The sequence below is a fragment of the Felis catus genome, chromosome A3, assembly GCF_018350175.1.
Source record: "Felis catus isolate Fca126 chromosome A3, F.catus_Fca126_mat1.0, whole genome shotgun sequence".
In the NCBI taxonomy this organism is placed as follows: Eukaryota; Metazoa; Chordata; class Mammalia; order Carnivora; family Felidae; genus Felis; species Felis catus.
In genome coordinates this window covers 21,607,043-21,619,877 of record NC_058370.1, presented here as the reverse complement: position 1 = coordinate 21,619,877, position 12,835 = coordinate 21,607,043, and the positions used below count along the sequence as shown (strand labels likewise).

At 44.5% G+C, this 12,835-nt stretch overlaps 1 protein-coding gene across 8 annotated transcripts in view; it reads left to right on the top strand.

Moving 5' to 3' along the window:
* The window catches only part of RPRD1B (regulation of nuclear pre-mRNA domain containing 1B), a 78,700-nt gene that overhangs the window by 34,293 nt on the left and 31,572 nt on the right, over positions 1-12,835 (top strand). The window lies entirely within an intron of this gene.

Here is a 12,835-nt window from a genome sequence, read left to right as displayed (position 1 = left end):
CCAGCTTGGCATCTCCCCCTTGGCTGTAACGAGTACTCAGGAGCAGAGCCTTCTACTTCAGACAGTACAGCTGGGAAGGGGGAAATGGCCCCGGATCTAACATTGCCTTGTGACTCTTCGTATTTCTGTTTGCACTTTGGTTATAACAACTTGAGAAATTCTTTGGCTGTAGCCGAGGAGGTACTAAACCAAACTGATGGCCGTCTGTTGTTTTTGGCAGCATCGTTCCCCTCCCTGAGGGTGCAGATGGTTATTTCAATAATGGGATAGGCGATAGGTGGAGATAGAGAGCTCCATTTTTGTCAGCTTTGGAGTAAATTCTTCCTCTTCCCGTGATGTTTAAAGCCAGTATCTCATTGTCCATTCCAATACGGGCAGATGGGAGCAGGCGATCTAATCCTCATTTTAGATGAGAAAACAAAACAGACTCTGTGAGCGGTTCAGGGTCACAGAGGAAGTCGGTGAGGACCAGAACCCTAAACTGAGTCCTGACTCGAGTGATCCTGTACTGTGTTCCCCTGGGAACTTAGAGGCCCTGCCTGCCCCCAGTCTTCTACACTCAGTGCCCTTCCTTAGCCTAGAGTTCTTTCCTCCTGGTCTAGCAGTGTGGTCAGCACCGTGGGCTGTTCCAGCCATTGTCGAAAGGTCAGTCTGCTTACACAGCTCCAGTGACCCCGCGGATGGCTTACCCACTGCCTTTTCACCCCTGTTTTGAGATGGGAGCCTCCCCCCACAAAGTTTCCCTCCAGTAGATGGGGACTTTTCTTGAATTATGTGCTTCTGTCATTTGGAATTTAGGGGCTTCATCCTTGAAGTCCTTCCCTTCTTTTGAGTTGCTGCTGACCCTTACGCTCCGGTTAGGTGTTCAGCTTGAGCTTTGATCCATGAGGGCGCGCGTGTGTGTGCGTGTGTGTGCAGGTATTAGTGTGTGTTCTTGCCATGTCACAACGTGGAAATGGTATTTGTTCATCTCTTTTCATCCCAGGGGGGAAATACCACATTATAATCATAATGTAGTTCACATACTTGGTGACCTAAAGGCATGGTTCCCCAACATTTGAGACTTCACATTAGAGAAGTGACATGATTTCATAGCTCTCCCAGCGAGAGTTCTTTTAGCCATAGCATTGTTTCCATATTTATAATCCAACTTCTGGTGATTCCTCCTGTTTTCCAAACCCGCTCCACTGGGTGTTAGCTGGTGTGTGTAGCACTAATTTCTCATACTTACAAAGTATATATACGTGTTAAGTGAAAACAGCATCTGGGCCCCTTGTCACTTCCTCCCTGCCAGAATGTTCATTCTTATTCAGCGAATACTCAGTTCTTTCTTTATTTCTTTGTTACTGATTAAATAAAAGACATACATCACAGGAAACGTGGAAAATAAGTATTTAAAAAAGTATTATAATCTCATTACCCAGAGATAACTTTTTTTAATGTTTATTTATTTATTTTGAGACAGAATAGAAGCTGGGGAGGGGCAGAGAGTAAGAGTGAGAGTGAGAGTGAGAGAGAGAGAGAGAGAGAGAGAGAGAGAGAGAGAGAATCCCAAGCAGGCTCCCTGCTGTCAGCAAGGAACCTGATGTAGGGCTCGATCCGATGAACTGTGAGATCATGACCTGAGCCGAAACCAAGTGTTGGACACTTAACCAACTGAGCCACCCAGGAGCCCCTGAGATAACATGTTTTCATTTTGGTGTGTTTCTTTTATTTTTTTCTCCAATTTTAAAATTAAAATGATCATAATATGTAGACAGTTTTCTGTTCTACTTTATTTTAATGGTATGTGATTATCTTTCCTTATTAACACAAACTTTATATAAACACTTGAAATGGCTGCTTGAACACTTAGGGCTGGATAATCAATGATACTTGTATTGAGCATTTATATTTTTTTGTTTTGTTTCACCTTGAGCTAACTTCCAGTATTTGGATTATTTCCTTCCCGTAAATTTCTAAAAATGAATGCTGTGTGAATGTGTAGATGCCAGCTTGTCTCTGGGTATGTTGAAGTGTATATGCATTTCAAGGTCTTTGCCACCAGCATGCACGCCTGCCTCAGGGGTTCTTGCTCTTTGCAATGCTCTTAGGCTGTCTGGTGCTTTAGAGATAGAAGATACAAAATCCATGTATCCATGGGTATACGAGTTAAGGACTGTGAGAGCATTGAATAGTTTAATTAGACAAATGGGGCTCTCTTCTGGGCTTTAAGTTTGGGTTTACATTTGAAACTGCTCTGGGAAAATAGCAGCTACGTCTTATTTATAACAGTGACTTGAGTGACCATCACTTTGAGAGCAGGTTCAGATTACAGAAATCTGAGCCCTAGTGTCTAAGTGTTTGACCCGGTGGATACATGCCATTTTGAGCAGAGGTCTGTTTTAGTCTTTATGAATGTTCTACTGTTAAGGTGGGCCTTCACCCACTTCAGGTTGTCATTTTTTAGAAAGTAAAACTGGATTGTATCATACTTTGTAATCTTGGAAGTTCCTTCTCTGACTTTTGTTTTTATCTCTATAAAATATAGGGCTTGAAAATTAGAAAGTCTTTTTCTAAAGTCTGGGGTTTTTTTTAATGTTTATTTATTTTTTTTAGAGAGAGTGTGAGCGGGGGAGGGGCACAGAGAGGGAGACAGTATCCGAAGCAGGATCCAGGCTCCGAGCTGTCAGCACAGAGCCCGACGCGGGCCTCAAACCCACGAACCGTGAGATCATGACCTGAGCCGAAGTCGGACGCTCAACCGACTGAGCCACGCAGGCGCCCCAGAAAGTCTTTTTCTATGATTAGAGAAGTTCGTGGTCGGAATAGGAGTCCGGATGAAACCTTTGCAAACAAGTCCGTGAGCTCCCGGGAGTGTGGTGCACTTCACGTGAAGTGGTGAAGCCAGCTGTCATTGTGACTTTGCCTCCTCATTTGTTCTCTTCTTTATTCAGGTTCTTCTATATTCAGGAAAAAGGATGGACAACTGTCTTGCTTAATCCAGTCATTAGGTACTTGGAGAACTTCAAGCAGAGCAACTTTGCAGTTTTAAACTCCACAAAAACTTACCAGCAGCCTTCTGAGCATTCTTGGGGTTTGGATAGTGATTAATGAACTCAGTGCAGTCTTTCTTCAAAATGTCTGGTGTGATGTATTTGGTACTTCTCCGGGTCCTTTTATTTTGCCCTCCGTGTTTCTATTCCGTGAGGCGTAGACTTGCTAGGCGTTATTCCTACGGGTATCATTGACCTCAGTTACGATTCATTGATGACGATCTGCGGTCCCCATTCCAGGCTTTTTCTGGCTTTCTCCATTGAGGTGAGTGGTCCTTGCCTTTTCTCTTCGGTGTGGTTTTTCCATTTACAAAATAGCCCCTTTACCCTCACCTGGGGCAAACGGGTTCTAACACTTGTCTAACCTGAAGTTGTTAGCGTCTGCCTTTTCCTTATCACACGGGGCCTTCAGCGGCACTTTCTTTTACTTTCTGTGGAAGAGGTCTCCAGGAGAGTCGCTGAAGGTGTCCTTCTCGGCAGGTGGCACGCTTCGCCTCTCTAATATTAAAAACGACGACAGAAACAAAACATTCACGCGAGCGCACACCTCCACCGCCACCACTCCCACCGTCCCCTTCTAACTACCCTGTTTTCCCTCGCTGCCTCTACTTCTGAGCCCACTGCAGCATGGCGTGTGCATCTTATGGTCAACTGGAGTGGCTGTGTTCAGAATCCGCCACCACTGGTCCAGTCTCAAAAGCCAAAAGATACTTGGCCCCCCGTCTCTTGTTTCCTTTTCTTTTTTTTGGCCCTCTCTACAGCGCTTGATGCTGTCAATTACCCTGTATGCGTTCTTCTTCTCTGGTTTCGGTACACCACCCCTGCCCTTCTACACTTACTTGTGTGTCCTTTACGAAGCTTGACTCCATCCCCGCCCTGTAGATGTTGGTATTCCTTTAGCCTTTTTCTCGTTCTGTCCTTGCGTGACACGTTTAGAAAGGCTTCGGCTACCACCGGTGTGCTGATGGCTTCAATCTAGATCGTTAGCCCAGATGCTTCCTCGTGCTTCGGATCCATGTATCTTCTTTCCACAGACACCTCAAGCGCCAGGTGGCCCAAACAGACCATCCTCTTCCAACCTTTCCTTCCCTTCTCTCTCCCTGTCTTGGAGAATGCCATTGCCATTCATCAAAACCACACACCGGCGTTCATCCAGTGTTACTCCCTGTTTGTCCCACCTCCCAGTGGGTTCCTTTAGCCTCCTTTTGTCCCGGTCTCCCTCAGGCCCTGTGCCACCCCTCTGCCAGACGCCTCCTGTTGCCTGGCTGCCCCGTCGGAGTAGTCAGCAAGCCATTGTGATTTTTCTGTCCTCAGTTTTTCTTGAGTCTGTCCCCTTTCTCTTCCTGTCTGTGTCCACTTCCACCACCTTAGCCCAGACCGCCACCACCTCTCACCTGCTCCCCCACAGTGGCCTCATTGCAGACCCATCGGCATTTGTTCTTGTGTCCTGGAATTCATTCTGCACGTGGCAGCCCTGTGATACTTTCCAAAATGCAGCCCTGGGCAGGTCATTTCCCTGTATGAGCATGTTAATGGCTTCTCCTTGCTCCTGGAATATAAGCCCAAATTTTCGTGTGTTCCCACCGCACGCCCCACACTCCACCCCATGGCCTGCCCCTGTTGAGCTCATCAGCCGTGTCTCTTGTCACGTTCCATTGCATTTTGTCTGTGCTGGCCTTTTTTGTCTCCGGCTTTACATGTGCTGTTCCCCTTGCCTAAAACACTCTGTCCCCTTTTCTTCCCACCGGTTACCCTTACCTCGTTGATTATGGTTCATCATTTATATTCCATGTCAAACAGCATTCTCCTGAGACCCCACCCCCATCTCCACCCCATAAACCCAGGTTTCCCCCCTCTCCCCCACCCCATATATACTGTCCTGTCTCCCGATCTTTTTCCTTCAGAGCACCACATAGTCTGTCATTCTGTTTATGGATGATTTGGTCATTTCCCTGGCCAGACCATAAAATCCTGTCTGCATTGTCACTCTTTCATCCCCAACCCTATGCTAATGCTTGACACAGCGTCCTGATCTAAGGTGGCAGCTATGGTCGTAGCTCAGTTCGTCTCTAGGCTGGGACAGACTGGATCTTTGATGGCGGGGAGTGGGGGGGGGGGACGGACTCCTTTCACATTGACGACACTACCATAAGAGCTAGGCTTTACTGGGTAGACTAATTTTTCCTCTCTCGACCTTTAGATTGATAGGACTAGACTGTGGTACTACCTAGTTATAAAAGTCTGACTTTTTTCCATGGTCTTGAAGGTTAGAGGCTCTTTCATTTGCTCAAACCAACTTTAGTGAATGTGGTAAATTTTCAGGACATACTCGGATGGCTTATGGGAAGAAGGATCTTTGTATCCCATTAATACTTCTCTTTTTTTCAATTCTGTCATGCCTTTTCTTAACATTTAAATCAGGAACTCTAAGGACTGCTTATAAAATAATAAACATGGGAGTGGTGGCAGTTCTCTTCCTCCTCGGCTGATTCACCTTGAACAGTTTAGCAAGTGCCTGGTCTTATTCAGATCTGGTACCTCCCCACAGTGTAGGCATTATTTCCATTCCCGTCTTCAATGTAAGGATGCTGAGCCCAGAGAGGTGAAGTCATAGGGTGCACCATAGGCGAATGGTAGAGTAGCATTTGAACTTGGATTTTCTGACTGCGTATTTGCTTTCCTATCACAGCAGCCTCCCTCTGGTGGGAGACGTGATATATCCTCTCAGCCTTTTGGAGGAGCCAGGAAATGTATTTTTTTTTCCTTATGGAAAGGAATCGGTCTTCTTGTTTCTTGTAGAGAAAACCGTATCCAGATGCAGTGCAGTAACCTACAGGCTGCCTTGCCCCAGGCAGACCTTCTGGCACTGAGAATCATAACGAATAACCGCCTACGATTATTCCGGGTGAGACTGCCCTTTTCCTTTCTACCCTTTGCTTCTCAGCGGCCCTCCGGGAAGGCTGGACTGGACCAGCATTTGTCTCAGAAGGAGAAACCATTCGAAGGTCTGCATTTCCTTTTTTAAAAATGTTTTAATTTTTTTTAGGTTTATTTATTTATTTTTGAGAGAGAGAGCGCGCGAGCAGGGGAGGGGTAGGGAGAGAGGGAGAAGAATCCCAAGCAGGCTGCACGCTGTCAGCACAGAGCCTGATGGGGGGCCCCACCTCACAAACCAGGAGATCCTGACCTGAGCTAAAACCAAGAGTCAGACGCTTAACGGACTGAGCCACCCAGGCGCCCCAGGGTCCGCATTTCTGATGTTTGCACATCAGTAACCTGCTTTTCCACGAAAATGGTTAAGGAAGCCAGTTTGTGGGGGCTTTTGTTTACTTGCATCAAACTTATATTTTTGACATTTGACTTAAAAAAAACCACATTTATTATAAATAGTAAATAGTTCTTCTTGTACTTTAGCACCATATGTTTACCTGGTTTTGTATAATGAGAGACCCCTAGCATAAATGTAAAGCATTTTTGGAGGGCCCAGGTGCATTTTTTAAATAAATCTCTTTTTAAAGCATTTTATGGACATCTGTTAAATTATAAATATTTAGCTTTATAATTACATCAAGTTTTGAAAATTTGCCCAGTCCTAAAATTGACTTTATTTTTTTGTTAGTTTCATTTTTTTATTAATTTAATTATGGATGTGTGGACACTTTTTATTCTTCTCTTGCTTCTGCAAATCCCTGTCAGAAGGGAGTTTTTGCTGCAGCAGTAGAAGCTGCCTTAAACCTTTTGTGTAGAAGGTCTGCTGGGGAGAAACAAAAATCCTGAAAAGACTTCATGGTACGATTCCAAGCCTAAGAAGCCCTTTCCCATTCAACGCCTCCAATGGATGGTTGACTCGCTCTGAGAACATTCCTCTAATTACAGCCTTTTTGTCATCTTGCCTTCTGGGAAATACTTCGTGTTTACCTTTATTATTGGTTTAGTATGGGGCCGGGAGGTCCTGGGCGCTGGAGCCAGAGCCACAACTTCCTCCTTTTCTTGTATCTTCCCCAGCATCTTACTCAGCAGCTCCAGCCCTGCTGTGACATCCTAAGATGTATCATTTTGAAATGTCGCAGCTGCCACTGAGTCGCATGGGACCATGGAGCTGGCTGGGGCAGAGAGGTGCAGATCAGCGATGGCTTTTTTTGTTCTCATGCAGATTCGTGAAAAAAAGGCAAAAGTGGCATTCTTATTTTCAGCCCAAAGATTTGGATGTTTTCTCTAAAAAATGAAAGAGAAGTGCATCAATTGTGGCGTAAGTAGAGGCTGTAGATCCTGTGAGCTTTAGTGGCAAGATGAGGCGGCCGATTAGGGGCGTTAAATGGTTTTAGGGCGAGGGTCAGCTTCCCCTTTCTGTTTGGCTGCCAGCCTTCATGCAGCCAAGCAGTCCTTTGACTTAAATTCAGTATGGTAGGTCACCTTTAAAACAGGGCCCTTCATAAACTGCTTTGTGCATAATAACCCTTTATGACTCTTAATTGCGAGTAGCCGAGCAGTGGGTGATTTTTATATACCATATGTCCTGTAGCACAACAGGGTGAGATAAAGGAAAACATGGGTCTCAATACTGGAAATTTTGTCTCATCAAATCAAGCCCCTGCCTGTGGTGTTATTTCTAACACAGTTGTTCTTATGTATATACTTCCTAGCCAGAAAAAAATAGATTGGACAATGTTTACATTTTGATCAGTATTTCTTATAGGACTTGCCAGGAGAGAAGCTTATAATTTTGTTTGTTTTGAAGATGAAATTCTTGTAGAAAGGTCACCACAATGTCAGTCCCTATCGTTTCTAACCCTCTTATCTCAGAGCTCATCTGCAGCATGTCAGGTCTGGCCTCCTGCTCTAACCAAAAAAGGCAAAGAATGTGGAAGCCTTGCTCCAATCAGCCAGTTGTGTTCGTGCTCCACAATGGTCCGTGTTCACACGGTGTCAGCTGGATCCACGGGAACCAGAGGGTGTTGGACACATTTTCTGCTGCAAGTTCAGAGAGCCCGTGAGGCAAGATTCCAGAGCTTTGCCAGAAGCATAAATCCTAGGCATTATCTCCAAACTGCACACTGGGCCTCACCCTCTACGTTTTAAACATTTCTTGGCAGTCAAATAAACCCAGGCAGTTTATCGCAGGTGCCCACTCTCCCCCCGCTCCTCCTCCTCCAGGATCCTGAAACAGGATAACAGCAGCAAGTCTGATAGAACTCTCACCTTTTTCCCGGCTCCCTGCAGCCTCTCATGGGTGAAGTAGGGTCTGCCGCGGTCAGTGCCTGTGGCGGAATGGGTCGGCTCCGTCCCTCACCTCCGCCACGACCCCAGTACGAATCATGCATGAGCAGGAGAGGAATTGCTGCAGGACAATTTGGATTTGCCTTGTCTCTCGCTTGAGATGGGTAGTGGGGGAAAGGCAAGTATCTGAAGACAAGAGTACGAAAAAGAGCCACTGTGAGTTATGGTCAAGAGAAACGGGGGTGGGGGGGCAGAAGGCCGAAAGCAGGAGCGCTGCGGCCGTGCCCCCCTGCGGGTGTAAATTGTGCAGGTCCCGATCTCACGTGTTCCTGTTCCAGGCAGGGTAGCGGGAGTGCCAGAGTAAAGGCTTAGGCATCTGTTGCACACAGGTGGAAGGTATTGGAAACAAGGAGCATAGGACCACCTTTTGCCACATCGTTTCTTTAGCTGAGTAGTACTTGGTGTACTGAAGAGGTGGTGGGATGCAGCACACTTACGTGGGTCAGAAGACTTTGACCAGGTGTCATTGCATTGATGTTGGTTTTAGTGATAACGCCACAAGCCGGATCTCTTCTGCGGGCTGGAGTTGCTGAGGACACGGTTCGGGACCTTGCAGCAGGAGAGCTTGTGGACCAACTTTTGTTAGAAGGTGGACTGGTAGATTGAGAAGAAAGATTCTTGGGGTTTCGTAATCTGTCTCCTCTACCTGTCCAGAACCAAAGAGAAAAACCGTGGAGAGACAGCTAGTGAGGAAATGCCATCACCCGACCAAGGGAGCATAGGAGCCGGAGAACTGGAAGGCAAGTGAGAAGCCGGAGTTGTATTGTGGACATAGTTCAGTTTGGATCCGATCTCAAGTTTTTATTTGTCCATGGTGACATTTATAGATCACTACATCTATTGGGGAAAAAAAAAAAAAAAAAAGGAAGGGTTGGAGATCAGAGTCTGTTACTACTGAATCTGTTTAGGGGACTATAAAATTAGTATTACTATTCAGTTTGACCTAATCAGAGCTTGCCATGAATTTTTTTTTTTAATTTTTTTTAATGTACGTTTATTTTTGAGAGAGAGCACAAGTGGGGGAGGGGCAGAGAGAGAGGGAGACACAGAATCTGAAGCAGGCTTCAGGCACCCCAGAGTTTGCCATGAATTCTTACCTGCTCGTCTCTCCTCAAAGCAGTAAGCTAGGTCATTCAGCTGTCCCAGCTAAGCCAGGTGCGTGTTTTAACAATTTTCGAAGCAATCTTTACCTGTATTTGGATATTCAGAGTATATACTTTTGTCACCCTTGCCAATGCGTTGAAACCGCTTGGCTTATTTCTTCGGGTCACAGCAAAATAAGAGGAAGGTACAGAGATTTGCCATATACCCCTTGCATGCCTTCCCTTCACTGCCAACAGTGTGGTGTGTCTGTTATCGGTGATGACCCCACACTGACCTATCCTCATTGCTCAGTGTCCGTACCATACCTGAGGGCTCACTTTTGGTGTTGTATGTTCTGTAGGTCTGGACAGATGTATAACGACGTGTGTCCAGCATTCTGGTGTTTTCACTACCCTAAAAATCCTCTGTGCTCTGTTCATCCCCCCAACCCCTGTCTCCATAGTTTTGCCTTTTTCAGAATGTCATAGTTGGGCTCATACAGTATGTGGCCTTCTCAGCTTGACTCCTCTCACTTAGTAATATACGTTTAACATTTCTCCCATGTCTTTTCATGACTTGATATCTCCCTTCTTTTTAATGCTACATAATTGTCTGGTTGAAGCAAAGTTCATTTATCCATTTACCTGAAGGACTCCTTAGTTGCTTCCAAGTTTTGGCAATTATGAATAATGCTGCTATAAACATTCATGTGCAGCTTTTTGTGTGGCGTTTTCAACTCCTTTGGATAACTACCAATGAGCATGATTGCTGGAATGTATGGTAAAAGTATGTTTAGCTTTGTAAGAAACCACCAAATTGCCTTCCAAAATAGTTGTACCATTTTGCATTCCCACCAGAATGTATGAGAGTTCCCCTTGCGCCACATCCTTGTCAGCTTTTGGTGGTGTCAGCGTTCTGGATTTTGGTCATTCTAATTGATGTGTGGAGGCATCTGGTTGTAATTTGCATTTCTCTGATAACAAATGTTGTCTTTTGCAAACATTCTCTCCCAGCCTGTATCTTGTCTTTTCATTTTGTTGACAGTGGCTTTTGCAGAGCAGATAATTTTTCATTTTAATGAAATCCACCTTATGGGTTCGTTCATGGTATTGTACCTTTGGTAGATTATATGTTATATATATATAGGTATGTATATAATACCCTTTGGTATTGTATCCTAAAAGTCGTCACCAACCCAAAGATCATCTAGGTTTACTTTTGCTATCTTCTAGGAATTTTATAGTTTTGTGTTTTCCATTTAGTCTGTGATTCATTTGAGTTAATTTTTGTAAAGGGTGTAAGATCTGTGTCTGGATTTGTTTGTTTGTTTGTTTGTTTTGCATGTGGATGTCCAGTTGTTTCAACTTTTTTGCTGAAAGTACTATTTTTTCTCCATTGTATTGCCTTTGCTCCTTTATCAAAGGTCAGTTGGCTTATTTATGTGGGTCTGTTTCTGGACTGTGTTCTGTTGCATTGATCTGTTTTGTCTATTTTTTCGGCAGTATCACATTGTCTTGATTACTGTGGCTTTATCGAAAGTCTTAGGGTCGAGTAATGTCTGAATTTGTTCTCTTTCAATATTGTGTTGGTTATTTGAAGTCTTTTGCCTCTCCATATAAACTTCAGAATCACTTTGTCTATATTCACAAAATAACTTGCTGTGCTTTTGATTGGGACTGCATTCAGTCTGTAGATCAAGTTGGGAAGAACTGACATCTTTACAGTATTGAGCCTTCCTATTCATGAACATGGAATATCTCCCCATTTATTTAGCTCTTCTTTGTTTCAGAGTTTTATAGTTTTCCTCATGTGGATCTTACAGATTTATACCTAAGTAGTATTTCATTGTTTTGGGTGCTAATGTAAACTCTGTACTTCTTCATCTTTTTCAGGGACAGTCCCACTTTCATCCTTTCTGTAGTGATGCCCTCCTCCTAGGCTCATGCACCTGCTCTTAAAGTAGAAATCCCTATGGAATGAGTAACCCAATGGCATGAGGAGGTGTATATAGGATCCATGAGCTTTCAGAGTGGCCTGAAGAGAGGACTTTAATGGGGAAACATATTTCCTTTAATTAAAATGAAGTTTATTTGATTGTATTTAAAATGTAATCACAGCCTAAACATGATGAGATACCCTCTCCCCCCCCAACACCCCCCCTCCCCCGCCTTACCCCCAAATAGGAACAAATGGGATTTGGGTTTGTTTTTTTTTTTAAAGATTGCCTGGGAGAGGATTATTTGAACTTAAGGTGATGTCTAATGAGATCAACCACCTCTCCTTTTAAACTCACATGGACTTGCTAAATTAGTCTGAGGGTCACCCAAGAGTGCAGAGCTTTGGATTCTGAATCTAGCTCCACTCACTAGAGACTCAGTGATCTTCAGACTGTTTTTAAGGAATTCCTTGAGTTGAAGTGCTCGGTACGTGCCAGGAGCAATGGCTCCAAGTCACAGTGGCTTTCATCTGTCTACTTTGGTCAGAGGATCTGGGCAGGGAGCAAGGGGCAACTATTCAGGAGCTCTTATACCCTTTTTGTACATAGAATTCAGGAGAAGCGAATTAAATGGATCCATGTTCAGTAACAGAGAATTAGTCTTCTCTAGTAATTTCCCTTGAAGTATATAAAACCGAAGGAAAAAAGTGTTTGCAGAGGGGGAAGGGTGGGGAACCTTGACAATTTAGAGCCTCATCTCTGAAATTTGTTTTCAGTTTCAAGAATGAAAGCTTAATGTGGTATGCTTATACCTAATGTTACGTTTTATATGTTGTTAATTTATTGGGCAGCTGTTGGACGCCTACTGTTCACAGGGCACTGTTGGTCATGGTGGATAATGGGTAAAGCAGATGGGTCCGGTCTTAGCCTCCTGAAGCTCACTAGTGTGATAGGGGAGTCATTATTAACAATTTACATAAGTCATTATTTTAGTTGTGTTAAGTCTACAAAGAAAAGAAACGGGATGCCAGGAAAGCTTACTTTCTTCCCCGTGTCTTCATCCGATGGCTTGTGTGAGCAGTTCTTTTGGGCAGAAGCCGCAACTGCCTGCACTAATGTGGGCACAGAGCCTCCCTGCCCACGTTTCCACATCCCTTCTCCCACTCTTTTCTTGGACTTTGTCTTTATAACTTGAGCTAATTGTTCTTCATTTAACCTGTTTCCTGTCTTACCACTCTTCCCAGGAGTCCTCGAGCATATGCCCTCAAACTCTCTGCCTCTCTAAGTGTGTCTAAGGTATCTGGTAGGAAAGAATCTAGAATTTGAAGAACAATCTTACGAATAGGCCAGTTCCTTCATTTTCAGATAAGGAAGGTGAGGACGAAGGAAGAGAGGGACCATGTCCACAGTCACATTAGCAGGTTGGAGTCAGAGCCAAAACTAACTCAGGTCCTTGCCTCGGAGCCCAGTGCTTTCTTTTGCATTCCTGCAGGAGAGGCTTTAG